This window comes from Lepus europaeus, chromosome 19 (genome assembly GCF_033115175.1).
Source record: "Lepus europaeus isolate LE1 chromosome 19, mLepTim1.pri, whole genome shotgun sequence".
NCBI classification, from domain to species: domain Eukaryota; kingdom Metazoa; phylum Chordata; class Mammalia; order Lagomorpha; family Leporidae; genus Lepus; species Lepus europaeus.
This window is the reverse complement of record NC_084845.1, coordinates 34,281,971-34,308,257: the sequence shown is the minus strand read 5'-3', so window position 1 is coordinate 34,308,257 and position 26,287 is coordinate 34,281,971. Positions and strand designations below refer to the sequence as shown.

Sequence of the window (26,287 nt, the reverse complement as noted above, 5' to 3'; positions counted from 1 at the left end):
GGCAGGCATTTGAGGACTGAACCAGCAGATGAGAGCTCTCTCTCTCTCTCTGTCTCATAAATAAGAAAAAAATACAAAAAATAGGCAACAATTTATAAGACCGAAGAAAGAGTAATTTGAGGCTATTTTGAATTTGATAATTTTAAATGGCCCACAAATGAAGTTATAAATATCCAAATGGCCCTTGGCAGAAAAAAATTCCCCACCACGTTTTACATTTTTTTTAATGATTTATTTATTTATTTGAAAGTCAGAGTTACAGAGAGGCAGAGAGAGAGAGAGAGAGAGTCTTCCATCTGCCGGTTCACTCCCCAGATGGCTGTAATGGCTAGAGCTGTGCTGATACAAAGGCAGGAGCCAGGAGCTTCTTCTGGATTTCCCACACTGGTACAGGGGCACGAGGACTTGGGCCATCTTCCACTGCTTCCTCAGGCCATAATAGAGAGCTGGATAGGAAGTGGAGCAGCCAGGACTTGAACTGGCACCTATATGGGATGCTGACACTGCAGGCGGCGGCTTTCCCTGCTATGCCACAGCTCCAGCCCCTATATTTCTTTTTAAAAAGTTTGTTTGTTTATTTATATAAAAGGCAGAGTAACAGAGAGAAAATGGGGGAGAGAGAGATCTCCCATCCACTGATATATTTCCCAAATGCCTGCAATAGCCATGGCTGGGCCAGGCTGAAGCCAGGAGTCTAAAACTGCATCTGGGTCTCCTGGTACTGCAGGAAATCAAGTCAACAAACTTTGTGAAATGTTTCACTTTAAAGGTCGGGTCATTCAGGCCCTGTTGTATTTTCAGTTACTACACTGGTAATTTTTTTCCCCCTTAGGTCTGATTTTTCTTGTTTTGTTTCTTTTTAAATTTTTATTTACTTGGTTGTTTTTTTGTTTTGTTTTTTAAACATTGTATTTCAGAATAGTTTTAGATTTACAAATGAAAAATTGTGAAGTAGTAATAGAAAGAGTTCCCATATACCCCAACCTTGCTTCCCCTATTATTATCATCTCACGTTAGTATATTTGTCACAATTAATGAACCACACCCAGCTTCCTCTGTTTCTTGCTTGAGTTTTTATTTTATAATCATAACTTTGACTGAAATCCAGCTGGACTTGGAGGGGAGGAGGGAAAACATGGAGCTCCAAGAATTGCAGTGAGAGCACAATGATAGGATATTGCAAATCGATGGGGTGGAGGGGTGCTCTCCCGAGCTGTGGAAGCAATGGTCTGGTGGTTCACATAAAAGCACAGGTCAGATTATTAGAATTATTCACAATTGACAATGGTTGGCTTCCTGCTGGTCTCGCCAGAGTGCTCCATGGCTTCCACAATGCTCATGCTCCCTTTCACTCTGCCAAAGACCACCTGCTTGCCTTCCTGCTATGCACTCTGGGCAGTGCAGATGAAGAGCTGGGAACCATTTGCGTTGGGTCCAGCATTTGCCATAGACAAGCTGCCAGGACCAAATTTCTCTCCATGCATGGACTCGCCCCCTGTGCGGTTATGGCATGTGAAGTTATGGCATGTGTACCGCCCTGGTACATAAACCCTGGAATAATCCTGTGAAAGTAGGAACCCTTATAACCAAATCCTTTGTCTCCAGTGCTCAAAGCACAGAAATTTTCTGCTGTCTTTGGAACTTTGTCTGTGAATAGCTTGAAGGAGACATGGCCCAAAGGCTTGCCATTGACAGTGATGTCAACAGAAACTTCAGGGTTGCCTATGGCTGATGCTGGGCAGCTTGGCTGACAACAGTGTCTGCAAAGCTCCCTTTTTGTTTTAAATCTAAACTCTATCTCTCTCACTCATTCAGTCCTCTAGTATCAACATTCTGGGTTCAGATTTTTTTAAAAAAAATTTTAGCTCCCACATATGAAAGAGAACATGTGGCATTTGTGTTTGGTTTATTTCACCCAATATGATGTCCTCCAGATCCATCCATTTTGCTGCTGTGTGACAGGATTTCATTCTTTTTTATAGCAGAATAGTATCCTGTGATGTGTATGTACCACATTTCTTCATCCATTCATCTGATGGTGGACACTTTGGTTAATTCCATATCTTGGCTACTGTGATAAACATGGTGGAATAAGCATCTCTTTGATACAATGATCTCATGCCTTTTGGCTGTATACCCAGTAGTGGGATTGCTGGGACGTATGGCATTTCTATTTTTAGGTTTCTAATATACCTACAGAGCTGGCATTGTGACCCAGCAGGTTAAACTGCTTCTTCAATGCCAATATCCTCTCATCATCAGCATCAGAGTAGTGGTTCAAGTTCCGGCTGATCTGCTTCTGATCCAGCTCTCTGATAGTGCTCCTGGGAAAGCAGCAAAAGCTGGCTCAAGTACTTGGGCCCCTGTCATTGTGTGGGAGAGCAGCATGGAGTTACTGGCTCCTGGATTTGGCCTGGCCCAACCTGGATCCTCGGAGTGAACCAACAGATGCAAGATCTCTTTCTCCCTCTGACTCTCCCCACACCCCCTGCCCTGTCACTCTGCCTTCAAATAAATAAAAATTTTAAAAATCTGCACACTGTTTTCCACAGGGGCTGCATTAATTCCCGCCAACAGTGTATGAGAGTTCTTTCTCCACATTTTCACCGGAATGTTACTTTGTCATTCTGACAGGAGTGAGGTGATATCTGATTTTTGATTTGCATTCCTTGATGCCTACTGATATTGGGCATTTTTAAATATACTTATTGGCCATTTGCAGTTGTTCTTTTTTGACTGGTATTTTATTTTTGAGTTTTTTGAATTGCTGATATAGTCTGGATATTAATCTTTGTCAGCTAAGTAGCTTGCAAATATTTTCTTCCATTTTGTGGGATGTCTCTTTATTGATTGTTTTCTTTGCTGTGCAGGAGCTTCTGAGTTTGATATAATACCATCTGTCTAGTTTTTCTTTCTTGCCTGCACTTTGGGCTCTTATCCAAGGAATCATTGCCTACACCGATGTCTTGAAGTGTTTTTCCTGTATGTTCTAGCAATTTTATAGTTTCAGGCCTTACATTTAGGTCTTTGATCCATCTTGAGTTGATTTTTGTATATGGTGAGAGGTAGGGATCTAATTTTATTCTTCTACATACATCTGTCCAGTTTTGCCAACACTTTTTATTAAAAAGACTTTCTTTTCGCCAATGTATATTCTTGGCACCTTTGTCAAAAATCAATTGGCTGTATGTATGTGGATTAATTTCTGGACTCTATTCTGTTCTATTGATCTATATGTTTGTTATTATGCCAGTATATGCTGTATTAATTACTGTACCCCTGTAGTATGCTTTGAAATCAGGTGTTGTAATGCCTCTGACTTGCTTTTTCCTTGCTTGGGATTGCTTTGGCAAATCTGGATCTTTTGTGGTTCTATATGAATTTTAGGAATTTTTACCTAATGTCTAAAGACTATCTTTGTTATTTTGTTGGGGATTGCATTGACTCTGTAGATTGCTTTAGGTAGTGTGGACATTTTATGGTATTAATTCTTCCAATCCATGAGCAAGGAACATCTTTCTATTTATTTGTGCCCATGATTTCTTTCATCAATGTTTTATAATTTTTATTGTAGAGATCTTTCTTTTTTTAGTTAAATTTAGTCTTAAATATTTGACATTTTTGTGGCTATTGTGAATGGGATTTCTTTTTTCAGCTAGGTCATTATTGGTATACAAACATGCTTTCTATTTGTGTGTTAATTTTGTATCCTGCAACATTAGTAAACTGGTTTATCAGTTCTAACTGCTTTTTGATGGTATGTTTTGGTTTTTCCATCTGCAAACAGGTCTTTTGACATCCTTCCTTCCAATTCTGATGCCCTTTCTTTCCTTCTCTTCCCTAATTCTTCTTCTTTTTTTATTTCTTTTTTTATTTTTTGACAGGCAGAGTGGACAGTGAGAGAGAGAGACAGAGAGAAAGGTCTTCCTTTTGCCGTTGGTTCACCCTCCAATGGCTGCCACGGCTGGCTCGCCGCGCTGATCTGATGGCAGGAGCCAGGTGCTTCTCCTGGTCTTCCATGGGGTGCAGGGCCCAAGGACTTGGGCCATCCTCCACTGCACTCCCAGGCCATAGCAGAGAGCTGGCCTGGAAGAGGAGCAACCGGGACAGAATCCGGTGCCCCTCCTAATTCTTCTTGACAATACTTCTAAAACTATATTAAGAGTGGTGAAAGAGGGGCTGGCACTGTGGCACACTATGTTAATCCTCCACCTGTGGTGCCGGCATCCCATGTAGGCAGCGGGTTCTATTCCTACTTAATTGAAGTTTCTTTTTTTTAATATTTTAAAAATATTTATTTATTTGTTTGCAAGTGAGAATTACAGAGAGAGGGAGAGACAGAGAGCAAAAGTGAGAGAGAATCTTCCATGCACTGGTTCACTTCTGGCTGCAATGGCCAGACTGGGCCAGGCTGGAGCCAGGAGCTTCTTCCAGGTCTACCACGTGGTTGGCAGGGGCCCAAGCCCTTGAACCATCTTCTGCTGTCTTTCCCAGATCATTAGCAGGTTGCTGGGTCCAAAGCAGAGCAGCGGGGACATGAACGGTTGCCCATATGGGTTGCTGGTGTTGCAGGTGGTGGATTTACCTGCCATGACACAATGCTGGCCTGTTGAATTTTGTCAAATGCTTTCTCTGATCATACAGTTTTTGTTCTTCACTCTATTGATATGATTTATGACATTTATTGATTTATTTGTAAATGTTGAACGACTTTTGCATCCCTGGGATAAATCCCACTTGATTGTGATGTGTTATCTTTTTGGTGTAGTGTTGGATTTGGTTTGCTAATATTTTCCAGAGAAGTTTTGCATTTATGTTCATAAAAGATATTGGTTTCTAGTTTTCTTTTTGTACTATGTCTTTGTGTCTCCTTGAGTTTAGTTAGGATCATTATTATGAATTATTTTTCAGGCATTTCATAGATCTTCTTCAGATAAAGCTCTATTGCTGGAGAACTGTTGTGTTCTTTTGGAGGCATCATGCTTCCTTTCTTTTACATGTTTTCTGTGTTGCTATGTTGATGTCTGTGCATCTGCTGTAGTAGTTCCATCTTTTTGTGGAGTAGATTTCATTGGAAAAAACTTTTCTTTTTAGGTGAAATGTGGGGTGTCACTTGAGTTGTTGCTTTGACTTTGGTTCTAGATGAGCCTAGAAATGTAACCCTAGTAATTTTTCAGTTGTAATCAGCAACAGCTGTGTCTGTGAGTGCCACAGTTGTCTAGTCTACAGCAGTTCTGGGAGATGGTAGTATGACCTTGAAGTGGGTGTGAGTTTCCAAAGGCATGCCTTTGTCCAGAGAGTTGGATATCAATTACACTAAGTTTGTGATGGCTGTGGCCATGCTCCCGGTGCTATGGAACACAAAGAAGTCTGCCCCCTTGTCCCACCAGAGAAGTCTGGATGATACTGGGACTTACGGAACCAATAGCTATGGCCCTAGGACTGTATGATGTGGATGGGACATTCCCCAAGCCTGGCTGTGTGGGCATGAGGAATGCTTGGGTTTGTCACACCAACAGCCTGGGTCCCAGCACTGGGGAATGTTAAGGAGATCTAGCCCCAGTCCCACAGGGTGCATATAAAGATTATGCGGGGGAATGAGCACTGGCAGGTATGGACCTGGAGCAGTGGAATGCAGATACATTCTTCCCTAGGAGGTGTAGAGTACTATAGTGCTAATTGTTGCAGGCTTGAAATTGCAGGACACAGTGGAGTCCTTTCCCAGGTCTCACAGAGTAAGAGCCAGTTGTGCTGGGAATTGTGGACTGACAGCCATCAACCAGAAGCAGAAGAATGCATTTAGGGCCTTCCAGATAGCACAGGTGAATGTAACTCTAGAGGTTGTCTCACCAACAGTGATGGTTCCAGAGTTGCAGGGCATGGAAGGGACTACCTCCAGTTCCTGCAGGGCATGCAGGGGTGACACTGGGGCTTGTGCGCTGGCCACTCAGTGCTCTGTACAAGGGGTCTTCCTCAGGTCTTGTCCTCCGGGATTGTGTATGACCTGCTGCTGGTGACTAGCTCCAAGAAACCAAGGGAGCTTCCCTAATGACACAGAGTGAGTGAGCACAGTTCCAGGACGTGTACCCTGAATTCCCGCAGCTGCAGGGTTCCGAGGGGCCTGCTCTCTGCCCTGGGATGTGTCCTTGCTCTGTCTCTGGCAGTTTCTGGCAGTGACAGGGCTGCTCACTGCCTCCTAAGGTAGAGGGCGCTTAGCAGCTTCACAGCAGCGCTGTGGGTCTGGCACTCTGTGGGCTCAGGGAGGCAGTGTTCATTCCTTTCTTGGAGCAAGGTTGTTGCTTGGACCCCAGTCAATGCTCTAGACTGGTTTTGAAGTCAGTGAGGTCTGCAGGAGTCATGGCATTTTCTGCTTACCTCTTTCCAGCAAGATGGTGTCCCCTGGCTAAGGATCCAGGGAAAGAGTGGTGGGTGGCAGCAGCAGGTGGCAGCAGTGGCATGCTTTGTTCCTCTCTGCTGGCTTTCAGAGTCTCTGTGCTATTGGTAGTTTTCATAATTTCTTCGCTAAAGTTTGCCCTCACTCGCCCAGCAAGATGGCATGTCCCTTAATTACTATTTAGCTCATTTTGAAAAGTCATCAGTTTTCTTAAGATATGGTCCCATGAGCTTGTCCCAGAGCTCCCACCCCTGGGCAGGGCTGGTGGTTTCTTTCTTTTTTTTTTTTTTGATAGGCAGAGTGGACAGTGAGAGAGAGACAGAGAGAAAGGTTTTCCTGGCCTGGAAGAGGGGCAACCGGGACAGAATCTGGCGCCCCGACCGGGACTAGAACCTGGTGTGATGGCGCCTCAAGGCGGAGGATTAGCCTGTTGAGCCACGGCGCTGGCCCTGGGCTGGTGGTTTCAAGTGTAGTTGAGTGGACAGAACAAGTGTCAGGTGGATGTGGGGCGGGTCTTGTCTCACTGTCAAACACTGATGAGCAGTAGAGTTTTGGTGGCAAGGATGAGGGTCCCCTAAGTCTCCTCCAGCCTTTCCCAGTGTGACTCCTTATTGAGTGTGCTTTCAGAGCTGGTTGGTTACAAAGCTGGCTTTTTTTGGTGGGGAGCTCACACTTTTTTTGTGGGAAATCAATTGGCCTTTGAATTGGGGCAGAAGCTCTGCCTGGCAGCACTGCCCTGGGCAAATGCCTCCACCTCCCTAGGGCAGGATCTCTTAGCTGAAGAATGAGAATGAGGGGTGTTGTCTGTGTTTTCCCATGGTGCCAGTGTTGTCTGAACCCCAAAGCAACCTGTAATTTTACATGATTGCTTCCCTTCTTGATTAATTCTATGCCATTTCTTTCTCCTCCTCTTTTTTGGGCATTAGTTGCCCATTAGTGTCCATTAGTTAGTTTCTAATGATGGTGATGTTAAGTCCTCAGTAAATGTTGGTTGGCATTAATTATGTTCCAGGAGCTGAGCTAAGAGCTTAATTTATGTTCTCTCTCTGTCACATAGAGCTATGGCTTATGAGACAATTATTAGCTTCTTCATCTATGAAACTGGGCCAGTGAGTCTTGGGCTGTTATCTGCCTCAGATCATATGACTGGAAACCAAATCCAGAGCAAATTGAACTCTTAACCCTTTTTTTTTTTGTCCTTGTACATGAGTGAGATATGACTGTAAAAAGGTAACTCGGATCTGAAAGGAATGAGCAGTGACCCCGTCCATACCTCTACCTGGGGACAAACTGGGACTCCCTTTTTTAGATAAAGGATTGTTTTTAGTTCACAGGCAGAGAGAGAGAGGTTGATTCACCCCCTGAATGGCTGAAACAGCTGGGACTGATCCAGGTTGAAGCTGAAGCCAGTAGCCTGGAACTCTCTCCTGGGTCTCCCAAGTGAGTGGCAGGGGCCCTTGGGCCCTCTTCTGCTGTTTTTCCAGGCACGTTAGCAGGGAGTTGGATCAGAAGCGGAGCAGCCAGGGCATGAACAGTGCTCATATATGGGATGCTGGCATCACAAGCAAAGGTTTCTCCTGCTGTACCTCTGTTCTGAGTTCAGCTTATCCTCGGAGAGGCCACATGTAGGCATAAATCTCAGAAGGTCAAGACTTGAGGGACTGGAAATACTGATTTGTCACTTTTCATCTTTAGAATGTGTGCCCAAGTTTCCATAGGTCTTTTTGAGATCACAGAAAAACTCCACAACCCCTGGTCAGATGAAGGAAGACTTTGGGGCCAGCAGAGAGCTTTCAAAGGACAAGAAAAGGTGAATGGATGAACTAGAAGTCGCTGAGTCTGGCTGGTGGGCTCTGAGGCCTCTTTTTGCATGAGAGACAGTACCAGATTATTCCAGAGGGGTCTCAGAGCTCACTGCTGCTGACGAGGGCCTTGCACTGGAGTGGCTCTGCCCTACCTCTACATACAGCTCTGAAAAACTTCTTCCAGGGAAAAGGCACTTTCCCGATCTAGATTTTGTAATAAAAAGGAAGGCTCTCATTTGGGGCTGTAGATACTAGGAGAGTGAATGAACGGAACTACTTTATTTTTAAACAAAGTTTGCAAAAAAATGAAATTGACAGAATGAACAACACAATTGTCTCAACTCAATTTCCAGTTTTCTTCTTTTTTATTAAAAAAATAGAGAGGAAAAATGTAGCTATTATTAAAAGACAAGACGAAACCAGCAACTTACTAAGTCCAAAAGCAAAATAGAAGATAATTTAGCAAGGCCCTCCAGCCTCAGCCTGCTGCCTGCCTGGTTCCTGTTCACTTGCAGCTGGAGGTCTCTGTGCACCTGTCAGAGTGTGTGATGGTTGATTTGGGCGACTGGAGAATGGGCTGAGAATATGCTGGTTCAGCATCTCTGCACTTGGCCTTCAGGACATTCATGTATCTTGGATATTTACTGGTATTTTTATAGCAAAACTATATAGGTAAGCTTATTTCCCTCCGTGTTTTCCAAAGCTAAACTTGCTGGCAACACATTAAAGGCTCTGACAGGCCTCACAGCGATGTGCCTTGACACACGCCCGCAGGGGGATATAGGCAAATTTTCCTCGAGTTTCTGGCCATTAGCTCTTTTCCACTGAGTCCCTGGTAACATTTTCCAGCCCAGCTGTACCACTCATAGCAAGTGGAAGGCAGTCTCTCAGCCACCGTTTACTGGACATGAGCTATGCACCTGGCACTGTGCCAAGTATCCCCCCCCTTCCACTTCTCATGATGGCTTTGAGATGTTGTCAGGATTTGTGTCCTTTACAAACCAGAGAAAACAATAGTAGCTGCTTGCAGGATGGTTAAGGACGCTTCCCAGGATGGCAGAGCTAGAGAGGATTTCTGGCCAAGGTCTGGAACCACAACTCAGGGCCTGGCTTTCTGCCTCAGCTATCATACTCTGCGTTTTTGTTTGCTTGAAGATTATTGTGTTTATTTGAAAGGCTGAGTTACAGAGAGGGAGAGAGAGGGACAGAGATTTTCCATCCGCTGCCTCATTCCCCAAATGGCTGCAATGGCTCTGGCTGCACTGGCCCAGGCCAAAGCCAGGAGCCAGGAGCCAGGAGCTTCCTCTGGGACCCCCACATGGGTGCAGGGGCCCAAGCATCAGGGCCATTCTCCACTGCCTTCCCAGGTGCATCAGCAGGGAGCTGGATCAGAAGTGGAACAGGGGCCGGCACTGTGGCGCAGTGGGTTAAAGCCCTGGCCTGAAGCACTGGCATCCCATGTGGATGCCAGGTTCTAGTCCCGGCTGCTCCTCTTCCAATCCAGCTCTCTGCAATGGCCTGGGAAAGCAGTAGAAGATGGCCCAAGTGCTTGGGCCCCCACACCCACTTGGGAGACCCAGAAAAAGCTTCTGGCTCCTGGCTTTGGATTTGCACAGCTCCAGCTATTGTGGCCAATTGGGGAGTGAACCAGCCAATGGAAGACCTCTCTGTCTTTCAAATAAATAAAATAAATCTTAAAAAAAAAAAAAAAGAATACTCAGTTAAAAAAAAAAAAAGAAGTGGAGCAGCCAAGACTTGAATGGGCACCCATAAGGGATGCTGGCACTGCAGGTGGCGGCTCAACCTGCCCTGCCGCAGCAATGGCCCCAGCCCCTCATTCTATCAGGTGTCTTGGGCAGGAATCTGTCTCTTGCAGCTTGAAAGAGTCCTGAATACTTTATGCAGATGGTCATAATGCCCTGGGGTCTATTGTAGCCAGGGCCCTTCAGACCTGTGGCCAAGGCACAGGTCTTTGTTGAGTTGCACTCAGCACCCTGACAGATTTGCTGTGGGCGTGCAAGAGGAGAAACATGGCTCTAAACTCAAACATCGTTGCTAACAAGGAGCCTTTGCCCTTTGCTGGCTTCGGAAGACATCCAAGACGGTGGGAAGTTCGCTGGTCCAGTTACAGGCTTGTCTGGAGCAGTGCCTGTTGCCAGCTCCCGCCCAAGGTCAGAGGCCCCTTGAAACGGCTGCGTGGAGTAAACCAGGCAGAAAATAGCAACACCTTTGAAGCATGCTGAACTTGGCTCTAATTGAGCTCTTCCTGTTGATTAGAATCTATTTGCATTTATTTTCCAGCAGAAGGATTTCTCTGCTCCCTCAGATGGCACGGAGCAGTGCAGCAGGCCTGCTCGTGCCGCTGCTGATGCTGCACGGGCAAAATCCGCCAAGGTGTATTAGGCCAAGGAAGAGAGGTCAGTGGCTCACAGGTCACGTTCGGTGGGAGCTGTCTCCTCTCCTCTCCTTTAGGGAAGAGTGGTCTTGGCGGGGCTGAGCAGGACCAGCTGGGTGGAGGGGTGGGAAAAGAGCCTATTTCCGCCTCAGAGATGAAAGGCTGCTTTGTAGTGGTGCAGCTGCTCTCATCAAAGCGCTCAGAAGGCTTTTGAAAATATTAACTCATTAAGCCTCCGTGCTCTTGTCAACAGAGGGAACTGACTCTCCCAGGCCCCAATCCTTAGGCAGTGCAGATGCAAGGTGAGGATCATCCTTATCACTGTGGGCCTTGGCTGTGGTGCATGGGGTAGGGGTGGGGGTGCCAGCAGGGAGCCTGCCTCCCAAGATTTTTCAACAGTCCTCATTTGCAAGGGGTGTATTTTTAAAAGTTCAAGAGTGTTTTTGAGCTCATGGCTGGTTGTTTGCTTCTTCACTTGGCAATCACTGAATTTGAACATTGCGCTGAACTTGGAGCATGGCCGTGAACTCATTGCCTAAGTGTTTGCTCCGTATTTGGCCTCCACACTGTCTTTGTGTGGTTTTGAGAAGATGGGGAGGAAGAGCCTGGACTCTGTCACCATCCACTGTGCGTGCTTTCTTAAATAAGTAGTCATTTGTGAGCTCACACAAAATATCCCTTCCCCATGATCAGTGTAGTTGTCTGTGGGTGGTTAACTGGACCTGGCAAAGCACCTGATTTTGCTAAGGGGGTGTTATTCCCTCTCATTGAGCCTCCCTCTCATTGGCTATGGTCTTGGGAGGATGGGCACTGAAGGTTTCCTGTTCTTTTCTGGCCAAGAGGTGGACAGGTGATATGAGCTTGGGATATTAAACAGCTCTGGGATTATTTTTCTTATAGCCTGTCAAATATTTTTACATATTATGATTATTATAAAGGCAAAAATATCTCTACATTCTTTTTTATTATTTATTTTTAAAAAAGGTTTATTTTACTTATTTTAAAGACAGAGTTGCAGAGGGAGGTAGAGACCAAGAGAGAGAGAGAGAGAGAGAGAGAGAGAAAATCTTCCATTCCACTGGTTCACTCCCCACACCAACCCCAAAACTATCACTTCGTTGCAGAGAAACAAAAAGCTGGGCTTGTTTCAGGTTCTTGGTTCCATAAAGAAAAGAATTCAAGGAGGAATTATAGAAGTGTACAGGGAAGCAAGATCTACTGAAAGGGATTGTACACACTCAGAGGTGAGTGAAGGAACCTCTCTTCTTGGGGAGGGGCAGGCTGCTGCCCTTACCAAAGTCGGGGCTTTCCTTTTAGAGGGTATGGGGTGATGCAGGGGATGGGCCTAACTGAATAGGCAAGAAGGTGGAGTTAGGGCGGGGCTTGGGTGCTACTAGCTTCAAGGTCCCCCCACCCCCTTTTTTGGCATCTCCATGTAGGGTTGGAACACCCAAATGTCATCTCTAGGGAAGTGTCATGGCATCTTGAGCATGATGGGAAGTGAGGCTCAGGTGCAGGAGGGAGAATGGGTGCACCAAACCTGTAGTCATGTTAGGTAATTCCAGCCAGTGTGCATGGCAGGGGAAGGGGGTTGGGGTGCACGTGTGTGCAGGTGCTACTGGCAATCCTCAGCTTCTCCTCATTCACCAGCTAACTACCTGTCTACACCAGTTTCAAGGCTGTTAATCTGGACAGAATTCTTGGTGGTGGTAAACTGATACATAGGTGGAAAGCAGAAACAAAAAATTAAATTGCAAGATGATAAAATGAAGATGCCAACTAAGCAAGTGGTTTCACAGTGCACGAAGTTACATGTTTCATGCAGGAAAAAAATCCCAGCACTTTCACTGTGGAGAGCTCAGCCCTTTAAAACAGAGTCATTCTTTGACTGTGGGAATATCCCGGGAGTCTAGGTCAGGAGAGTGGTGTTGCTCTTGACCTGCTGCTTAAGAGTAGGAGAGCCTGGTGATCAGGTTATTCCGAGTCCTATCAAGCTGTTGGGCCCAACCATCTGATGTTCTTCTGTGCAATGGGGCTACCTTTGTCCCTTTCCTGGAATCTAGAGCAAGTCTTCCTAGGGATATATCTGTGCATTGCTATAGACACTCAGCCAAACTCCCTGGAAGTTTGTTCCTGAACAGGATGACTAAAGAATGAAAGGGGCAGGGGTTTGGTCACTGCCAAGGGCAGGGTGTCATGCAGGTTTCTGCTCCTGCATCACCAGGGCTACTCTAGTTCTGTCTGTTCAGACAGCATTGCCTTAGTCAACAAGCAGGAAGAAATTTACGGGAGAGATCTGGAGTAGGAGCTTCCCAAGCTCAGGGTCCATTTCTAGGGCTTGCGGTCATGGCTCCATCCTCTCCCTCATTCCTTCTTTCTTGCTACTTACACCTTTGTGCATGGCTTCACATGTCACCTGCATGCAGTGTTGACCTAAATAGTGAACAGACTCTGCAGGGGTGAGCACGTTTATATGGGAGAAGCACTGCAATGGGAACACCTGTGCCATGGTATATGATGTGTACATTCAAGGGGGCTAAGGTGAGGGAAGGCTTTAGAAGCAAAATGAAGAGGATGTGTGTGCTACTTTGAAACAACAACCCTTGGCTATAAGGACCAATAGGAAGAGTATGTCAGTTCAAGGTTGCACAGCCAGCTGTGGGGCAGATGTCCTTGCAGAAGTGTTTTCTAAATGAGGTTGTGGCGGCCTTTGTGCAAGTTGTGGTCCTGGCAGAGTCTCCTGTGATAGTTCTTTTTTTTTTAATTTTTTTTTTTTTGACAGGCAGAGTTAGACAGTGAGAGAGAGAGACAGAGAGAAAGGTCTTCCTTCTGTTGGTTCATCCCCCAAATGGCTGCTACGTCTGGCGTGCTGTGCCGATCCGAAGCCAGGAGCCAGGTGCTTCCTCCTGGTCTCCCATATGGGTGCAGGGCCCAAGCACTTGGGCCATCCTCCACTGCCTTCCCGGGCCACAGCAGAGCTGGACTGGAAGAGGAGCAACCTGGACAGAACCGGCATCCCAACTGGGACTAGAACCCAGGGGTGCCGGCGCTGCAGGTGGAGGATTAGCCAAGTGAGCCACGGCGCCAGCCCTCCTGTGATAGTTCTTATTATCAGGCATGAGCATGAGGTCCCCTCCTTCACAACCTCCTCGCTTTATTTTATTTTTTTTTTTGCTTGGGATTTGACAAAAGCAATTCTGTTTTGCTTCTGACAACTTTTACAGAGCCTGAAGTCCAGCTCAGACCCTTCTCCAAGTTCTCAGCCTCTCCTTTTGAGGGAGGTACTTGGGGGTCAGACAGCCACATGAAGGACAAACCGGATGTCTGCACACACATCCGCAGGGATTTGATGTTATTAACCAAGAGATACTCCCCCTCCTCTGAGAGCCCACCCTCCCTCAATCCCAACCTCCAGCTCCCTGGCTCACCAAACCCACCGATTCTGTCCTGAAGTGTTCCCTACAGGCCTCCCTCACCTCTTGCCTGTTGCCTCCCTTCCCTAACTGGTTCCCACACTGGTAGGCAAAGTAACACAAACTCAAAAGCCTTTAGGGTCCATACAGATCACACGCATGTGTGAAGTAGCCTGGAATTAGCAGGAGTAGGGCTTGGTGGGAGCAGTGGCTGATTGAGTCCCCCTGCATTATCTGAGCGCTCGTGCCTTCTCCAGAGCTCTGCCACAGGGCAGTCCAGGTCTCTCAGAAAGTCCTTCATCCAACTCTAAAGTCTTTGAATGCCATGTAAGGAGCTTATTCTCTGGAATGAAGCTTCCCCAAACCTTCCACAGTGGACCTGCCCAGTTGGAGTGTTGGGGGCCTGGTGGGATTTAATGGAATTGCTATGGTGTGGTTTGAAGTATGGTATGTCCCACTGAGCTCACACAGCTCAGTGCACTCACTGCACTCCAAAGTCACGTGTTGATGGTACTGGTGGTGTTTGGAGGTGAAGTGGGAAGTGATCGGATTGAATTAGGTCTTTAGGGTGGAGCCCTCATGAGTGAATCCTGGAGGCTTTATAGGGGTAGAGACAGACATAGACATGCACTCCCCGGCTCTGCCAAGTGATGCCTTTGCCACCCTGGGACTTTGCCAGCAAGGAGGCCATCAGCAGAGGCTGAACCAATGGGGCTTGCTCCATCTTGTACCGTAGGCCTTCAGAACTGTGAGGAGTAGCTGTCTCAGACATTTCATTATAGTAATGGGAAGCTGGCTGACACAGGAATGCTTTGGGGAAGGTAGGTTTGGGCAGGTGACTGTTTTCCCAATGTGTCCTTCTGCTCTTGCCTTGGATTTGCTGGCCCCAGCTGGAATTCATCTTCTCTAAGAAGACTTTCTTTTTTTTTTTTTTTCTATTAAATTAATCTCTCTCAGTCTCCATTTCTTCCCTATTAAAAGGACATACAACCAACCTTTTAGAGTTTTTGTGAGGATGAAAAGAAAGATGGCACATGTTCAAGGACTTAACCAACATTGTAGAATGTGCCGTGGGGAACCATCATGCTAGATGCTATCAGCTTAAAGAGAGGTTTGTGGTTACTCCTAGTGCCCTGGAAGCTGGAGTGGCTGAATGCAGGGAGACTGGAGATGTTCTCTAAGTGTGTGAAATGGGAAGCTTGGGGTAGACAGGGATGCAGGGGAAAGGGCAGCAGGCGAGAGGTAGGCGTTCAAGAGGCGACCCGAGGGTTTCTGGCAGGGTGAGAGGCAGCATCTGCAGTGGCTGTTAGGCCAATACATTATTCCTCTGTGCCAGGTTCCCAGGCTACTGAGGGAAGTCATTCATTTCTCGCTCCAATTGGCCTGATTTTAGAGCTGCTCGGGGCTCCTCCGCCTTGGAATCCAGGGTAACATGTGGGTAAGAGAATCTAGATCATGATAATCTTTTAATGTTTTTTAAAGAACCCTTTCTAGGAATAGGGGCTGTGATCCTATTATCCAGTTGACTAGAGGGGAAAATTGATTTTGGGGGTGTAATTAATGTGACTTCCAAACAGAAGTGACATGGAGAAGACAAGAGTTTGGTATGAAGAGGGGCCTTATCCCCTGGAGTTGTGTTAAGAAAGTCATGGGAGGGGCCGGTGCTGTGTCATGGTAGTTAAAGCCACCGGTTGCAGTGCCAGCATCCCATATGGGTGCCAGTTCGAGTCCCGGCTGCTCCACTTCTGATCCAGCTCTCTGCCTGGGAAAGCAGTAGAAGATGGCCCAAGTCCCTGAGCCCCTGCACCCGCATGGGAGACCAGGGGAAGCTCCTGGTTCCTGGCTTCTGATCGGTGCAGCTCCTGCTGTTGTGGCCATCTGGGGAATTGGGGAATGCGCCAGCTTATGGAAGACCCCTCTCTCCCTCCCTCTCTCTCTCTCTGCCTCTCCTTCTATCTCTGTGTAACTCTGACTTTCAAGTAAATAAATAAATCTTTAAAAAAAAAAAATCCATGGGGGCAGGTGCTGTGTCACAGCGGGTTAAAGCCCCAGCATGCAGTGCCAGCATCCCATATGGACGATGGTTCAAGTCCTGGCTACTCCACTTCCCATCCAGCTCTCTGATGTGGCCTGGGAAAGCAGTAGAAAATGGCCCAAGTCTTTGGGCCTCTGCACCTGCATGGGAGACTTGGAAGAATCTCCTGGCTCCTGGCTTCAGTTCAGCTCAGCTCTGGCCATTGTGGTCATCTGGGGAGTGAGCCAGTGGATGGAAGACCTCTCTCTCTCTCTTTCTCTCTCTCTCAGTCTCTACCTCTCTCTGTAATTCTTTCAAATAAATAAAATAAAATCTTTTTTTTTTTTTGACAGGCAGAGTGGGTAGTGAGAGAGAGACAGAGAGAAAGGTCTTCCTTTGCCGTTGGTTCACCCTCCAATGGCCACTGCGGCCGGCGCATCTTGCTGATCCGAAGCCAGGAGCCAGGCGCTTCTCCTGGTCTCCCATGTGGGTGCGGGGCCCAAGCACTTGGGCCATCCTCCACTGCCTTCCCGGGCCATAGCAGAGAGCTGGCCTGGAAGAGGGGCAACCGGGATAGAATCTGGTGCCCCAACTGGAACTAGAACCCGGTGTGCCGGTGCCGCAAGGCGGAGGATTAGCCTGTTAAGCCACGGCGCCGGCCAATAAAATAAAATCTTAAAAAAAGAAAGTCATGAAGTGAAGATGGAAAAGGAATTCAAACTTTTGAGGCCCTTGGATAATGATTAAGTGATTTGTTTAGGTGATTTGCCAGGAACATAAGGATTTGCAATCATATTGCACTCAAGGTGAGATGTTCAGATGTTGCAAACTGGTGGTCCACAGATGTGCTTTGTGCGGCCTACACAGTGTTTTACAAAATCTAATCAGTTGGGGCTGGTGTTTGGCACAGCAGATATGTTGTTGCTTGGATGCTAACATCTCATATTGGACTTCTTGGTTCAAGTCCCAGCTATTCCACTTCCAATCTAGCTTCCTGCCAGTGTGCTTTCTGGGAGGCAACAAGTAATAACTTGAGTGCTTAGGTCCCCGCTGCTCATGTGGGAGACCTGGAGGGAGTTCCAGTCCTGGCTGTTGTAGGCATTTAGTAACTGAGCCAGTGGACAGATTTCTGTTTGTCTTTCTGCCTTTCAAATAAAGTGAAAATAAGTGAATAATGTAAAAAATCTAATTAGTAACTCAGTTAGAAATGGAATTCCAAATCCCATTAAGGTGGCATGTACCAATGCCATCTTACTAGTTAAAGTGGTCAGTTTAAGTTCATAATTGATCATAAAGATAGGATTAAGTGTCAAAGGGATCACATAAACAAGACCAGTGTCTGCTAATACTAACTGATAGAATTAAAAAGGAGAGAATGATCTAACATGGGAAGCAGGATACATAGCAGATTCAGAATGGCAGATGTCCTAAACAGCATTCTGGCCTTGGAATCAGCATTCGGATCTGCCCAAAAAGCCCATGAGAGTTTCTCAGGCATGGAAAGCCAAGACACTGTGGCAAAAAACAAACAAACAAAAAAAAACAAAAAAAACCTAAATGAAAGATCTCTGTGAGATCCCAGTGGAAAGAACGGGCCATCAAAGAAGGATGTACCTTCTCTGAAGGGAGGAGAGAACTTCTACTTTGATTATGGCCTTCTGTAAATAAGATCAGAGTTGGCGAACTCAAGAGGCTTCTATAGCCTTGGCAGCTCATGACAAGAGCCTCGGGTGATCACTGACTTCATAAATAAGAGTGTCAATTTGTTAAGTCAACAACAGGAGTCACTGTGCACTTACTCCCCATGTAGGATCTCTGTCCTTAATGTATTGTGCCATGCGAATTAACGGTAAAGCTAGTACTCTAACAATACTTTATCCTTTGTGTGTCTGTGTGGGTGCAATCTGTTGAAATCTTTACTTAGTATATACTAAGTTGATCTTCTGTTTATAAAGATAATTAAAAATGAATCTTAATGAGGAATGGGATGGGAGAAGGAGTAGGAGATGGGATAGTTTGTGGGTGGGAGGGTGGTTATGGGGGGAAAAGCCTCTGTAATCCAAAAGTTGTACTTTTGAAATTTATATTTATTGGCCGATGTCGTGGCTCACTTGGCTAATCCTCTGCCTGCGGCGCTGGCACTCTGGGTTCTAGTCCTGGTTGGGGCGCCGGGTACTAGTCCCGGTTACTCCTCTTCCAGTCCAGCTCTCTGCTGTGGCCCAGGAGAGCAGTGGAGGATGGCCCAAGTGCTTGGGTCCCTGCACCCACAAGGGAGACTGGGAAGAAGTACCCGGCTCCTGGCTTTGAATTGGTGCAGCGCTGGCTGTAGCGGCCATTAGGGGAGTGAACCAATGGAAGGAAGACCTTTCTCTCTGTCTCACTGTCTCACTGTCTATAACTCTCTCTCTGTCTCTCTCTCTCACTGTCTAACTCTGCCTGGCAAAAAAATTTAAAAAAAAAAGAAAAAAAGAAATTTATATTTATTAAAAGTTTTAAAAAAAAGAAATAGGGGTTTACATAAAAGTCAGAATATCCATTGTCTTCTTTTTTTTTTTGACAGGCAGAGTGGACAGTGAGAGAGTGAGAAAGAGAGAAAGGTCTTCCTTTTTCTGTTGGTTCACCCCCCAAATGGCCACTATGGCTGATGTGCTGCACTGATCCGAAGCCAGGAGCCAGGTGCTTCCTCCTAGTCTCCTATGTGGGTGTGGGGTCCAAGTACTTGGGCCATCCTCCACTGCCTTCCTGGGCCACAGCAGAGAGCTGGACTGGAAGAGGAGCAACCAGGACAGAATCTGGTGCCCTAACCAGGACTAGAACCCGGGGTGCCAGCGCTGCAGGCAGAGGATTAGCCTAATGAGCCGCGGCGCCGACTCCATTGTCTTCTTAAAACTGGGAAGACGTGGCACCTGGGTTCAGTGTAGTGTATTAGGAGCTGAGAGGTAACAGGTCCCTTTGATCTGCCATGGGCTCCTTCTGGCTGGCTGCTTCTTCTATGGGTGATGTAGCCAGGTGTGAGATCTACCAACTTCTGCAAGAACTGGAATTGAGACTCCTTGCTTTATAATCTTTCTGCCCACGCAGGTCCAGCCAGGCAGATTTTATATGTGACCAGTTCAGGACTGAATTCTGGGGAAAATTTCTTTCTTAGTTACTCCCAAAGGAATAGTCACAGAGAACAGAAGTGACCGGAACTCTATTGTGTCAAATGATAAGTTGTAGTCAGGTTTAGTCTTTTGGTTCCCAGGTGATGATTGTTGTTGTTTTAAAGAGCCCTGAAGAGAACAGCCACCTTCCTGTAGTTTGGGAATAGAGGCAGTTCCTTTTCCCTCCCTTCCTCTCTCCCTCCCTCCCTCCCTTCCTTCTTCTTCTAAGATTTATTTATTTATTTTAAGATTTAGTTATTTATTTGAGAGACAGAGTTACAGACAGAGAAAGGGAGGGACAGGGAGAGAGGTCTTCTATCAGCTGGTTCACTCTCCAAATGGCCACAACTGCCAGAGCTGGGATGATCTGAAGCCAGAAGCCAGGAGCTTCTTCCTGGTCTCCTAGAGGGTGCAGGGATCCACTTGGGCCCTCTTCTACTGCTTTCCCAGGTGCATTAGCAGAGAGCTGGATGGGAAGTAGAGTAGCAGGAACTCAAACTGGCACCCATATGGGATGCCGGCACCGCAGGCCGAGGCTTAACTTACTACACAACTTTCAAATCATTGACAGGCTGTGCTATTTCTTCCTCTAATGACACACACCTTGTCAACAGCAGAACTGTTGGATAGACACTGAACGAGCATGTTGTTCGTTGCACCTGAATGCAGGCAGATCCTGCATAACTGGGCCAGCTGTGGTCGACCCACACCGGTGGCCATGGATGAATGTTATTAATGTTCCAAATTCCTAAAAAGGTTTGGATTTCTTTGGCTGATAAGTTCTTTATGCCAGAGAGCTAAGTGGATTTAAAGCTACAGAACAGTGAAAGCTGTTCAGTGAGAGCATCTAGCATGTCCAATTAGCAGTCTTCAGTACAGAATTATAAACAGCTTAGTGAAATTATTTTATAAATGGAAATAGCTTCATTGCTTTTAACTTTTTTTTTTCCTGGTTAGAAAAGTGGCCTATGGAGGTAGGTGTTGTGATGCAGCGAGTTAAGCCACCGCTTGCAATACTGCATCCCTTATTGGAATGCCTGTTTGAGTCCTGGCTACTCTGCTTCCAATCCAGCTTCTTGGGAAGGCAGCATATGATGACCCAAGTACTTGGGTTTCTGCCACCCGTGTGGGGACCCAGATGGAGTTCCTGGCTCCTGTCTTTGGTCTGGCTCAGCCCTGGCTTTGCAGGTGTTTGGGGAAGTGTACGAGCAGATTGCAGATCTCTTTCTCTCCCTCTCTTTCTGCCATTTTGCCTTTAAAATAAATAAATAAGTAAGTAGATCAATAGATAAGTACTTAAAAACTGAAAAGTAGCCTATGCTTATTGTGATAAAAATTCAGACAACATACAAAGGAAATTAAAAATCATGTTGGGGCTGGCACTGTGATATAGTGGGTAAAGCCACTGCCTGCAGCACCAGCATCCCATATGGGTGCAGGTTTGAGTCCTGGCTGCTCCACTTCTGATACAGCTCTCTGCAATGGCCTGAGAAAGCAGTAGAAGATGGCCCAAGTGCTTGGGCCCCTGCACCCACATAGGAGACCTGACTCCTGGCTTCTGGCTTCAGATTGGCCCAGCTCCAGCTATTGTGGACATCTGGGGAGTGAACCAGTGGATGGAAGACATCTCTCTCTCTCTCTCTCTCTGCCTCTCTGTAACTCTGCCTTTCAAATAAATAAATAAATCTTTAAAAAGTCATGTATAATATCACTACTAAAAGATAACCACTGTGAATTTTTGATGAATATATTTTCAGACGTATTTGTTTATATGCATTTATATGTATGTCTAGGTATTTCTCAATAAGAGTTGCAGGATCCCAAATACATTGTTTATAATCTTTTTTATAATTATTGACAATTATGTCCACAACATATGAAGGGTAGAGGTTCCTCTTAAAAACTTGAAATTTAATGAATATTCATAAATTTTTATCCATCTAAGTCTTACTGAGCACTTACTGTGTTCCCAGTAGTGCTGTGGGAACTGTAGATGCCTGAACAAAACCTTGTAAACCAAGCTGGGACAGAAAACAAGTCAACATTGCCAACTATATTGGTAAGTGACCAAATGTGCAGAGCCAGTTTGACTGGTCAACAGTTACATTTGTTAGCAGCACTTAGGAACTAAATGTGCTCCTAAGCAAAGGTACTTTCTTCATCGATCTCTGTAATTATTTTTATATTATTTAGTGTTCTAGTACATAGATGAACCCTACTTTGCAGATCTACTCTTTGATTATCTGTGCATCCATTCATCCCGCAGTGGACAATGGCCTGCTTCTGTCTTTTGACTATTACTAATCATGTTGTTATAGGGAGTATAATTTTAACATATTCCAGCTTTCAGATTGACAAAGATGAAAAGCTAATTATTTCAACTATTTCTTTGATAGTCATAAGTTTAACTGTACAGTGGTAAGTATATCAAGGATGTTTCAGTTTCTTGTTATGGACAATAGCAGCCATTTGATGTTTTCCATCAACCCCTGAATCTGGAAATATGTGTTGCATTCTTTTTTATCTAGTTCAGGGTTACATGCTGTGGATGTGAGATTTTCAAAAGAAGCATGAAGTAGAGTTGTTTATTTCTTTATCTCATCCACTGCCCCAGCCTGGAAGCATTTATTCCCTAGAGTTTCATGGGAGTCAAGAATTCTGAAATTGTTATTAAGTAATTGATCATGTACCTCTTAATTTTAAATATCTCTTACCACAAATTGTCACAGCAGTTGAAGTCGCACAAAATTCCTTTCCTTAGGCCGGGCACAGGTGCAGCAGGCTGAGCCACCATTCATAATGCTGGCCTCCTCTATCAACCAGCTCAAGTCCCTGCTGCTCCACTTCTGATCCAGCTTCCTGCTCATGGCTTGGGAAGGCAGCAGGTAATGACTCAAGTACTTGGGCCCCTGCCACCCACATGGGAGACCTGGGTGGAGTTCCAAGCTCCTGACTTTGGCCTGGATCATCCCTGGCTATTTCTGCCATTTGGGGAGTGAACCAGCAGATGGAAGATTCTCTCTCTCTGTGTCACTCTGCCTTTCAAATTAATAAAGTCATCTAAAAAAATTCCTTTCCTCAAAGTTGCCATGCAGAATAAATGACATATAGTTATCACATTGGCAGAATTTGGGGAAGCTGTGTTTTCAGTGTTCACCTTCCATATGTCAGTGGACTTTGCAAGTTTCTTAAAAATTAATTCTAAGTTTTAGAACAAGCATTGTGGCATATTAGGTTATGCTGCCACTTGCAACGCTGGCATTCCATAGAGTGCTGGTTCAAGTAATGGCTGCTCCACTTCTGGTACAATGTTGGCATAAATGTTGGACCTGTGGGCTGTATAAGCCTGCAAAATCCTTTGATCTGGTTCTGCCAAGGCAACTGCAGGTGGCGTTTGAAATTCAATAAATCTGTAGTAGATGCATTTTTAAGTTGATAATTTTGTATGGCCTGCAAATGATGTTATAAATATCCAAGTGGCCCTTGGCAGAAAAAAGGTTCCCCACTCCTGTAACAGCTTCCTACTACTGCACTTGGGCAGGCAGCAGATGATGGCCCAACTGCTTGGGCCCTTGCCGTTAATGTGGGAGACCCAGATAGAGGTCCTGGCTCCCCACTTTGCCCTAGCTCAGCCCTGGCTGCTGTTGCAGGTATTTGGGGAAGTGAATGAGCAGACGGAGGATCTCTCTGTCTCTGTCTCTCTCTCTATCACTCTGCCTTTCAAATAAATAAATAAATTTTAAAAGAAGAATTTCAGTTATGCCTTTGTAGGGGGTAACTGTTACATTAATATCTTTGGGAAGTCGGATAACCTTTATAGTGGGTAGTTCCTTCTTTGCTAGTTCACTGTCATATGCCTTAGAATATGATAACTATGAGAGTCAGATACTGAATTTCATCCTTTAACACCTTTGTATTAATTTGCTAGGGCTGCCATTACAAAGTTCTATGGCTGAACAGTTTTCTCACGTTTCTGGAGGCTGGAAATACAAGATCAAGGTGCTGGCAGGGTTGTTTTTCCGAAGGCCTTCGTCTTCACCTGGCCTTTCCTCTGTGCCTGTCTGCCCTAATCTCCCTTTCGTGTAAGGGCACAGCCTTAGTAGATCAGGGACCACCCATATGATCTCATTTTGCCTCTTTATTAAAGGCCTTATTTCCAAATACATTCGTAGTCCCAGGAGCTGGGGAGTAGGACTTCAACATATGCTTTTTGATGGTGGTGGTAGAGGGTGGGGACACCATTCAGTCTATAATCCTTTTTTTTTTTTGACAGGCAGAGTGGACAGTGAGAGAGAGAGACAGAGAGAAAGGTCTTCCTTTGCCGTTGGTTCACCCTCCAATGGCCGCCACGGCTGGCGCGCCGCGCTGATCTGATGGCAGGAGCCAGGTGCTTCTCCTGGTCTCCCATGGGGTGCAGGGCCCAAGTACTTGGGCCATCCTCCACTGCACTCCCTGGCCACAGCAGAGAGCTGGCCTGGAAGAGGGGCAACCGGGACAGAATCCAGTGCCCCAACCGGGACTAGAACCCGGTGTGCCGGCGCTGCAAGGCGGAGGATTAGCCTAGTGAGCTGCGGCGCCGGCTCCAAAGCAGCACATTTGTATCACTTTCAGAGCTTCAAACTACTTCAAAGTGTTCCTAAATTAGGGATGTTTTATTAAACAGATCAACAACCACTGCAATGTTTATATTTATAATGATGAGAAAATAAATCTGTCAAGTCAGTTAACTACCTCATATCATATGTATTCTTCCTTTTCTTTTTATTGAAATATAATTCACATATCATAAATTTCACTCTTTTTTTTTTTTTTTTGACAGTCAGAGTGGACAGTGAGAGAGAGACAGAGAGAAAGGTCTTCCTTTTGCCATTGGTTCACCCTCCAATGGCCGCCACGGTAGGCGTGCTGCGGCCGGCGCACCGCGCTGATCCGATGGCAGGAGCCAGATGCTTCTCCTGGTCTCCCATGCGGGTGCAGGGCCCAAGGACTTGGGCCATCCTCCACTGTACTCCCTGGCCACAGCAGAGAGCTGGCCTGGAAGAGGGGCAACCGGGACAGGATCGGTGCCCCGACCGGGACTAGAACCCGGTGTGCCGGCGCCGCAAGGCGGAGGATTAGCCTAGTGAGCCGTGGCGCCGGCCTAAATTTCACTCTTTTAAAACACACAATCCAGTGGCTTTTTGTATACTCAAAATTGTGCAACCATCAGTTAAATGTAATCCCAGAATGTGTTCATCACCCCAGAAAGGAGCCCTGTACCTCTCAGCAGCCATTTTCTTTCCACTCACCTTCCTGAAGCCCTGGCAATGACTAACCTACTGCCTGTGCCTGCAGATTTTACTGTTCCGGACATTTCAGATAAGTGGAGTCATCCAGTGCGTGACCTTTTGTGTCTAGCTTCTGTCGCTTGGCATAATGTTTTCAAGGTTCACCCACATTGCAGCCCGGATAAGGGCTTCATTCCTTTTCGTAGCTGAATATTCCATTGTGTGGATCTACCCTATTGTATTTATCCATTCATCAGTTGATGGGTATTTGGGTTGTTTTCATTTGGTGACAATTACAAATAATACTGCTATAAATATTCATGAACAGCTTTTGTATGGAAATGTTTTCAGTTCTTTTGGGTACCTACCTAGAGACGGAATTGCTGGGATCATTTTCATATAGTATTTCTGTTGTTAGCTTTAAGAAGAAGTACCAGACTGTTTTCCACAGCAGTTGCACCATTTTACATTCCCACCAGCAATGTATGAGTGTTCTAATTCCTTCATAGCTTTGTCAGCACCTGTTACTGTCCATCATGTTTATTATATCCATCCTAGTAAGCCTACCTTTGTCTTTTTAAAAAATATTTATTTATAGAATTTATTTGAAAGGTAGAGAGTTACAGGGAAGGGATACACACACACACAGAGAGACGGAGATGGAGACGGAAATGGAGATGGAGACGGAGACAGAGATGGAGACGGAGATCTCCCATTCACTAGTTCATTCCTGAAATGCCCCCAACATCTGAGCACTTGAGCCATCACCTGCTGCCCCTCAGGGTGTGCATTAGCAGGAAGGTGGAATCAGGAGTGGAGCTGAGACTCCAACATGAGCTCTGATACGGGATGCAGGTACACCAAGTGATGTCTTACCCACTGCCCCCGGTGCTTGACCTCTACCCTGACTTTGGTTTGGCAGGAGTATTTTGCAGATGATGTGGAGGTGAACACCCAGTCCCGCTTTGGAAGGTCCTGGCTGCTTTGTCTTCTGTGTCTCCTTAGAGGACTTCACTTGCTGTTGTCTGTTTCCAGCTCCGCTTTCCTTCTGTAAATTTTCGGTTTGCAGCAAAGAGGCTGGTGAGATCCCCGTGCAGGGCCTGCCTTCGCTCACCTGGGGTCTGATGAGTTAATGCTTCCTGCATGCGCATCATTCTAGTGCCATTACCTGCCCCGTACAACATTAAGCGAAGCATTAAATGAAGGTGTTTTGACTCCTTTTTTTATTACATTTTTACTCTGAGTCAATAAGAATTTACCCCCTTCTATTTCCTCACCCTTTTCCCAATTATGTGGTTTAACATTGATTTTTTCCCCCTCTTCTAGGCATATAAAGTACTTGTAGCTCTCCTTTTAATGACAAATCAATTCCAACACCTTAATGTTACAGAGCTGGAGAAGAGTTGAGTCCAACACTTTCCCCCTGTTTGCTCCCCCGATCTTTCTGTTTAAAAAGCTCGAGTCATCCATGATTGATGGAGGACATTAGTGAGAGAAGTTAGCACCATTTTGATTTATTTTGTTTACTTTGAAAATAGTTTTCTCACCTGACAAATGGATTAATTATGAGAAACAAATTGTAGGACCGGGTAGTGAGGAAGGGAAGAGAATCCCCAGGTTCAGGGCCCCATTTCTGGGCTAATGATAATTTGTATGGCAGCAGGGACCCTCCCCACCATGGTAAGCTCCTGCCCCACGCTGCGTGTGAGCTGCAGGCCTCTGACTCCTGGAGCATGTTTATTGTGGGGAGTAGTGGGGGTGGGTGGGAGGAGGGCTGGTAAGAGAAAGGACTTGTGTAGTTTTTGGGTTATGTTTCAATTATAATGGACGTACCTCAGGTTCTTTGCAAATGCTGT

The 26,287-nt window shown here is 45.9% G+C and overlaps 1 pseudogene; it reads right to left on the bottom strand.

The window, feature by feature from the left end:
* Positions 1 to 1,268: 1,268 nt before the first annotated feature.
* LOC133747695 (peptidyl-prolyl cis-trans isomerase A-like) overlaps positions 1,269 to 26,287 on the bottom strand; it is a 65,876-nt pseudogene continuing 40,857 nt past the window's right edge.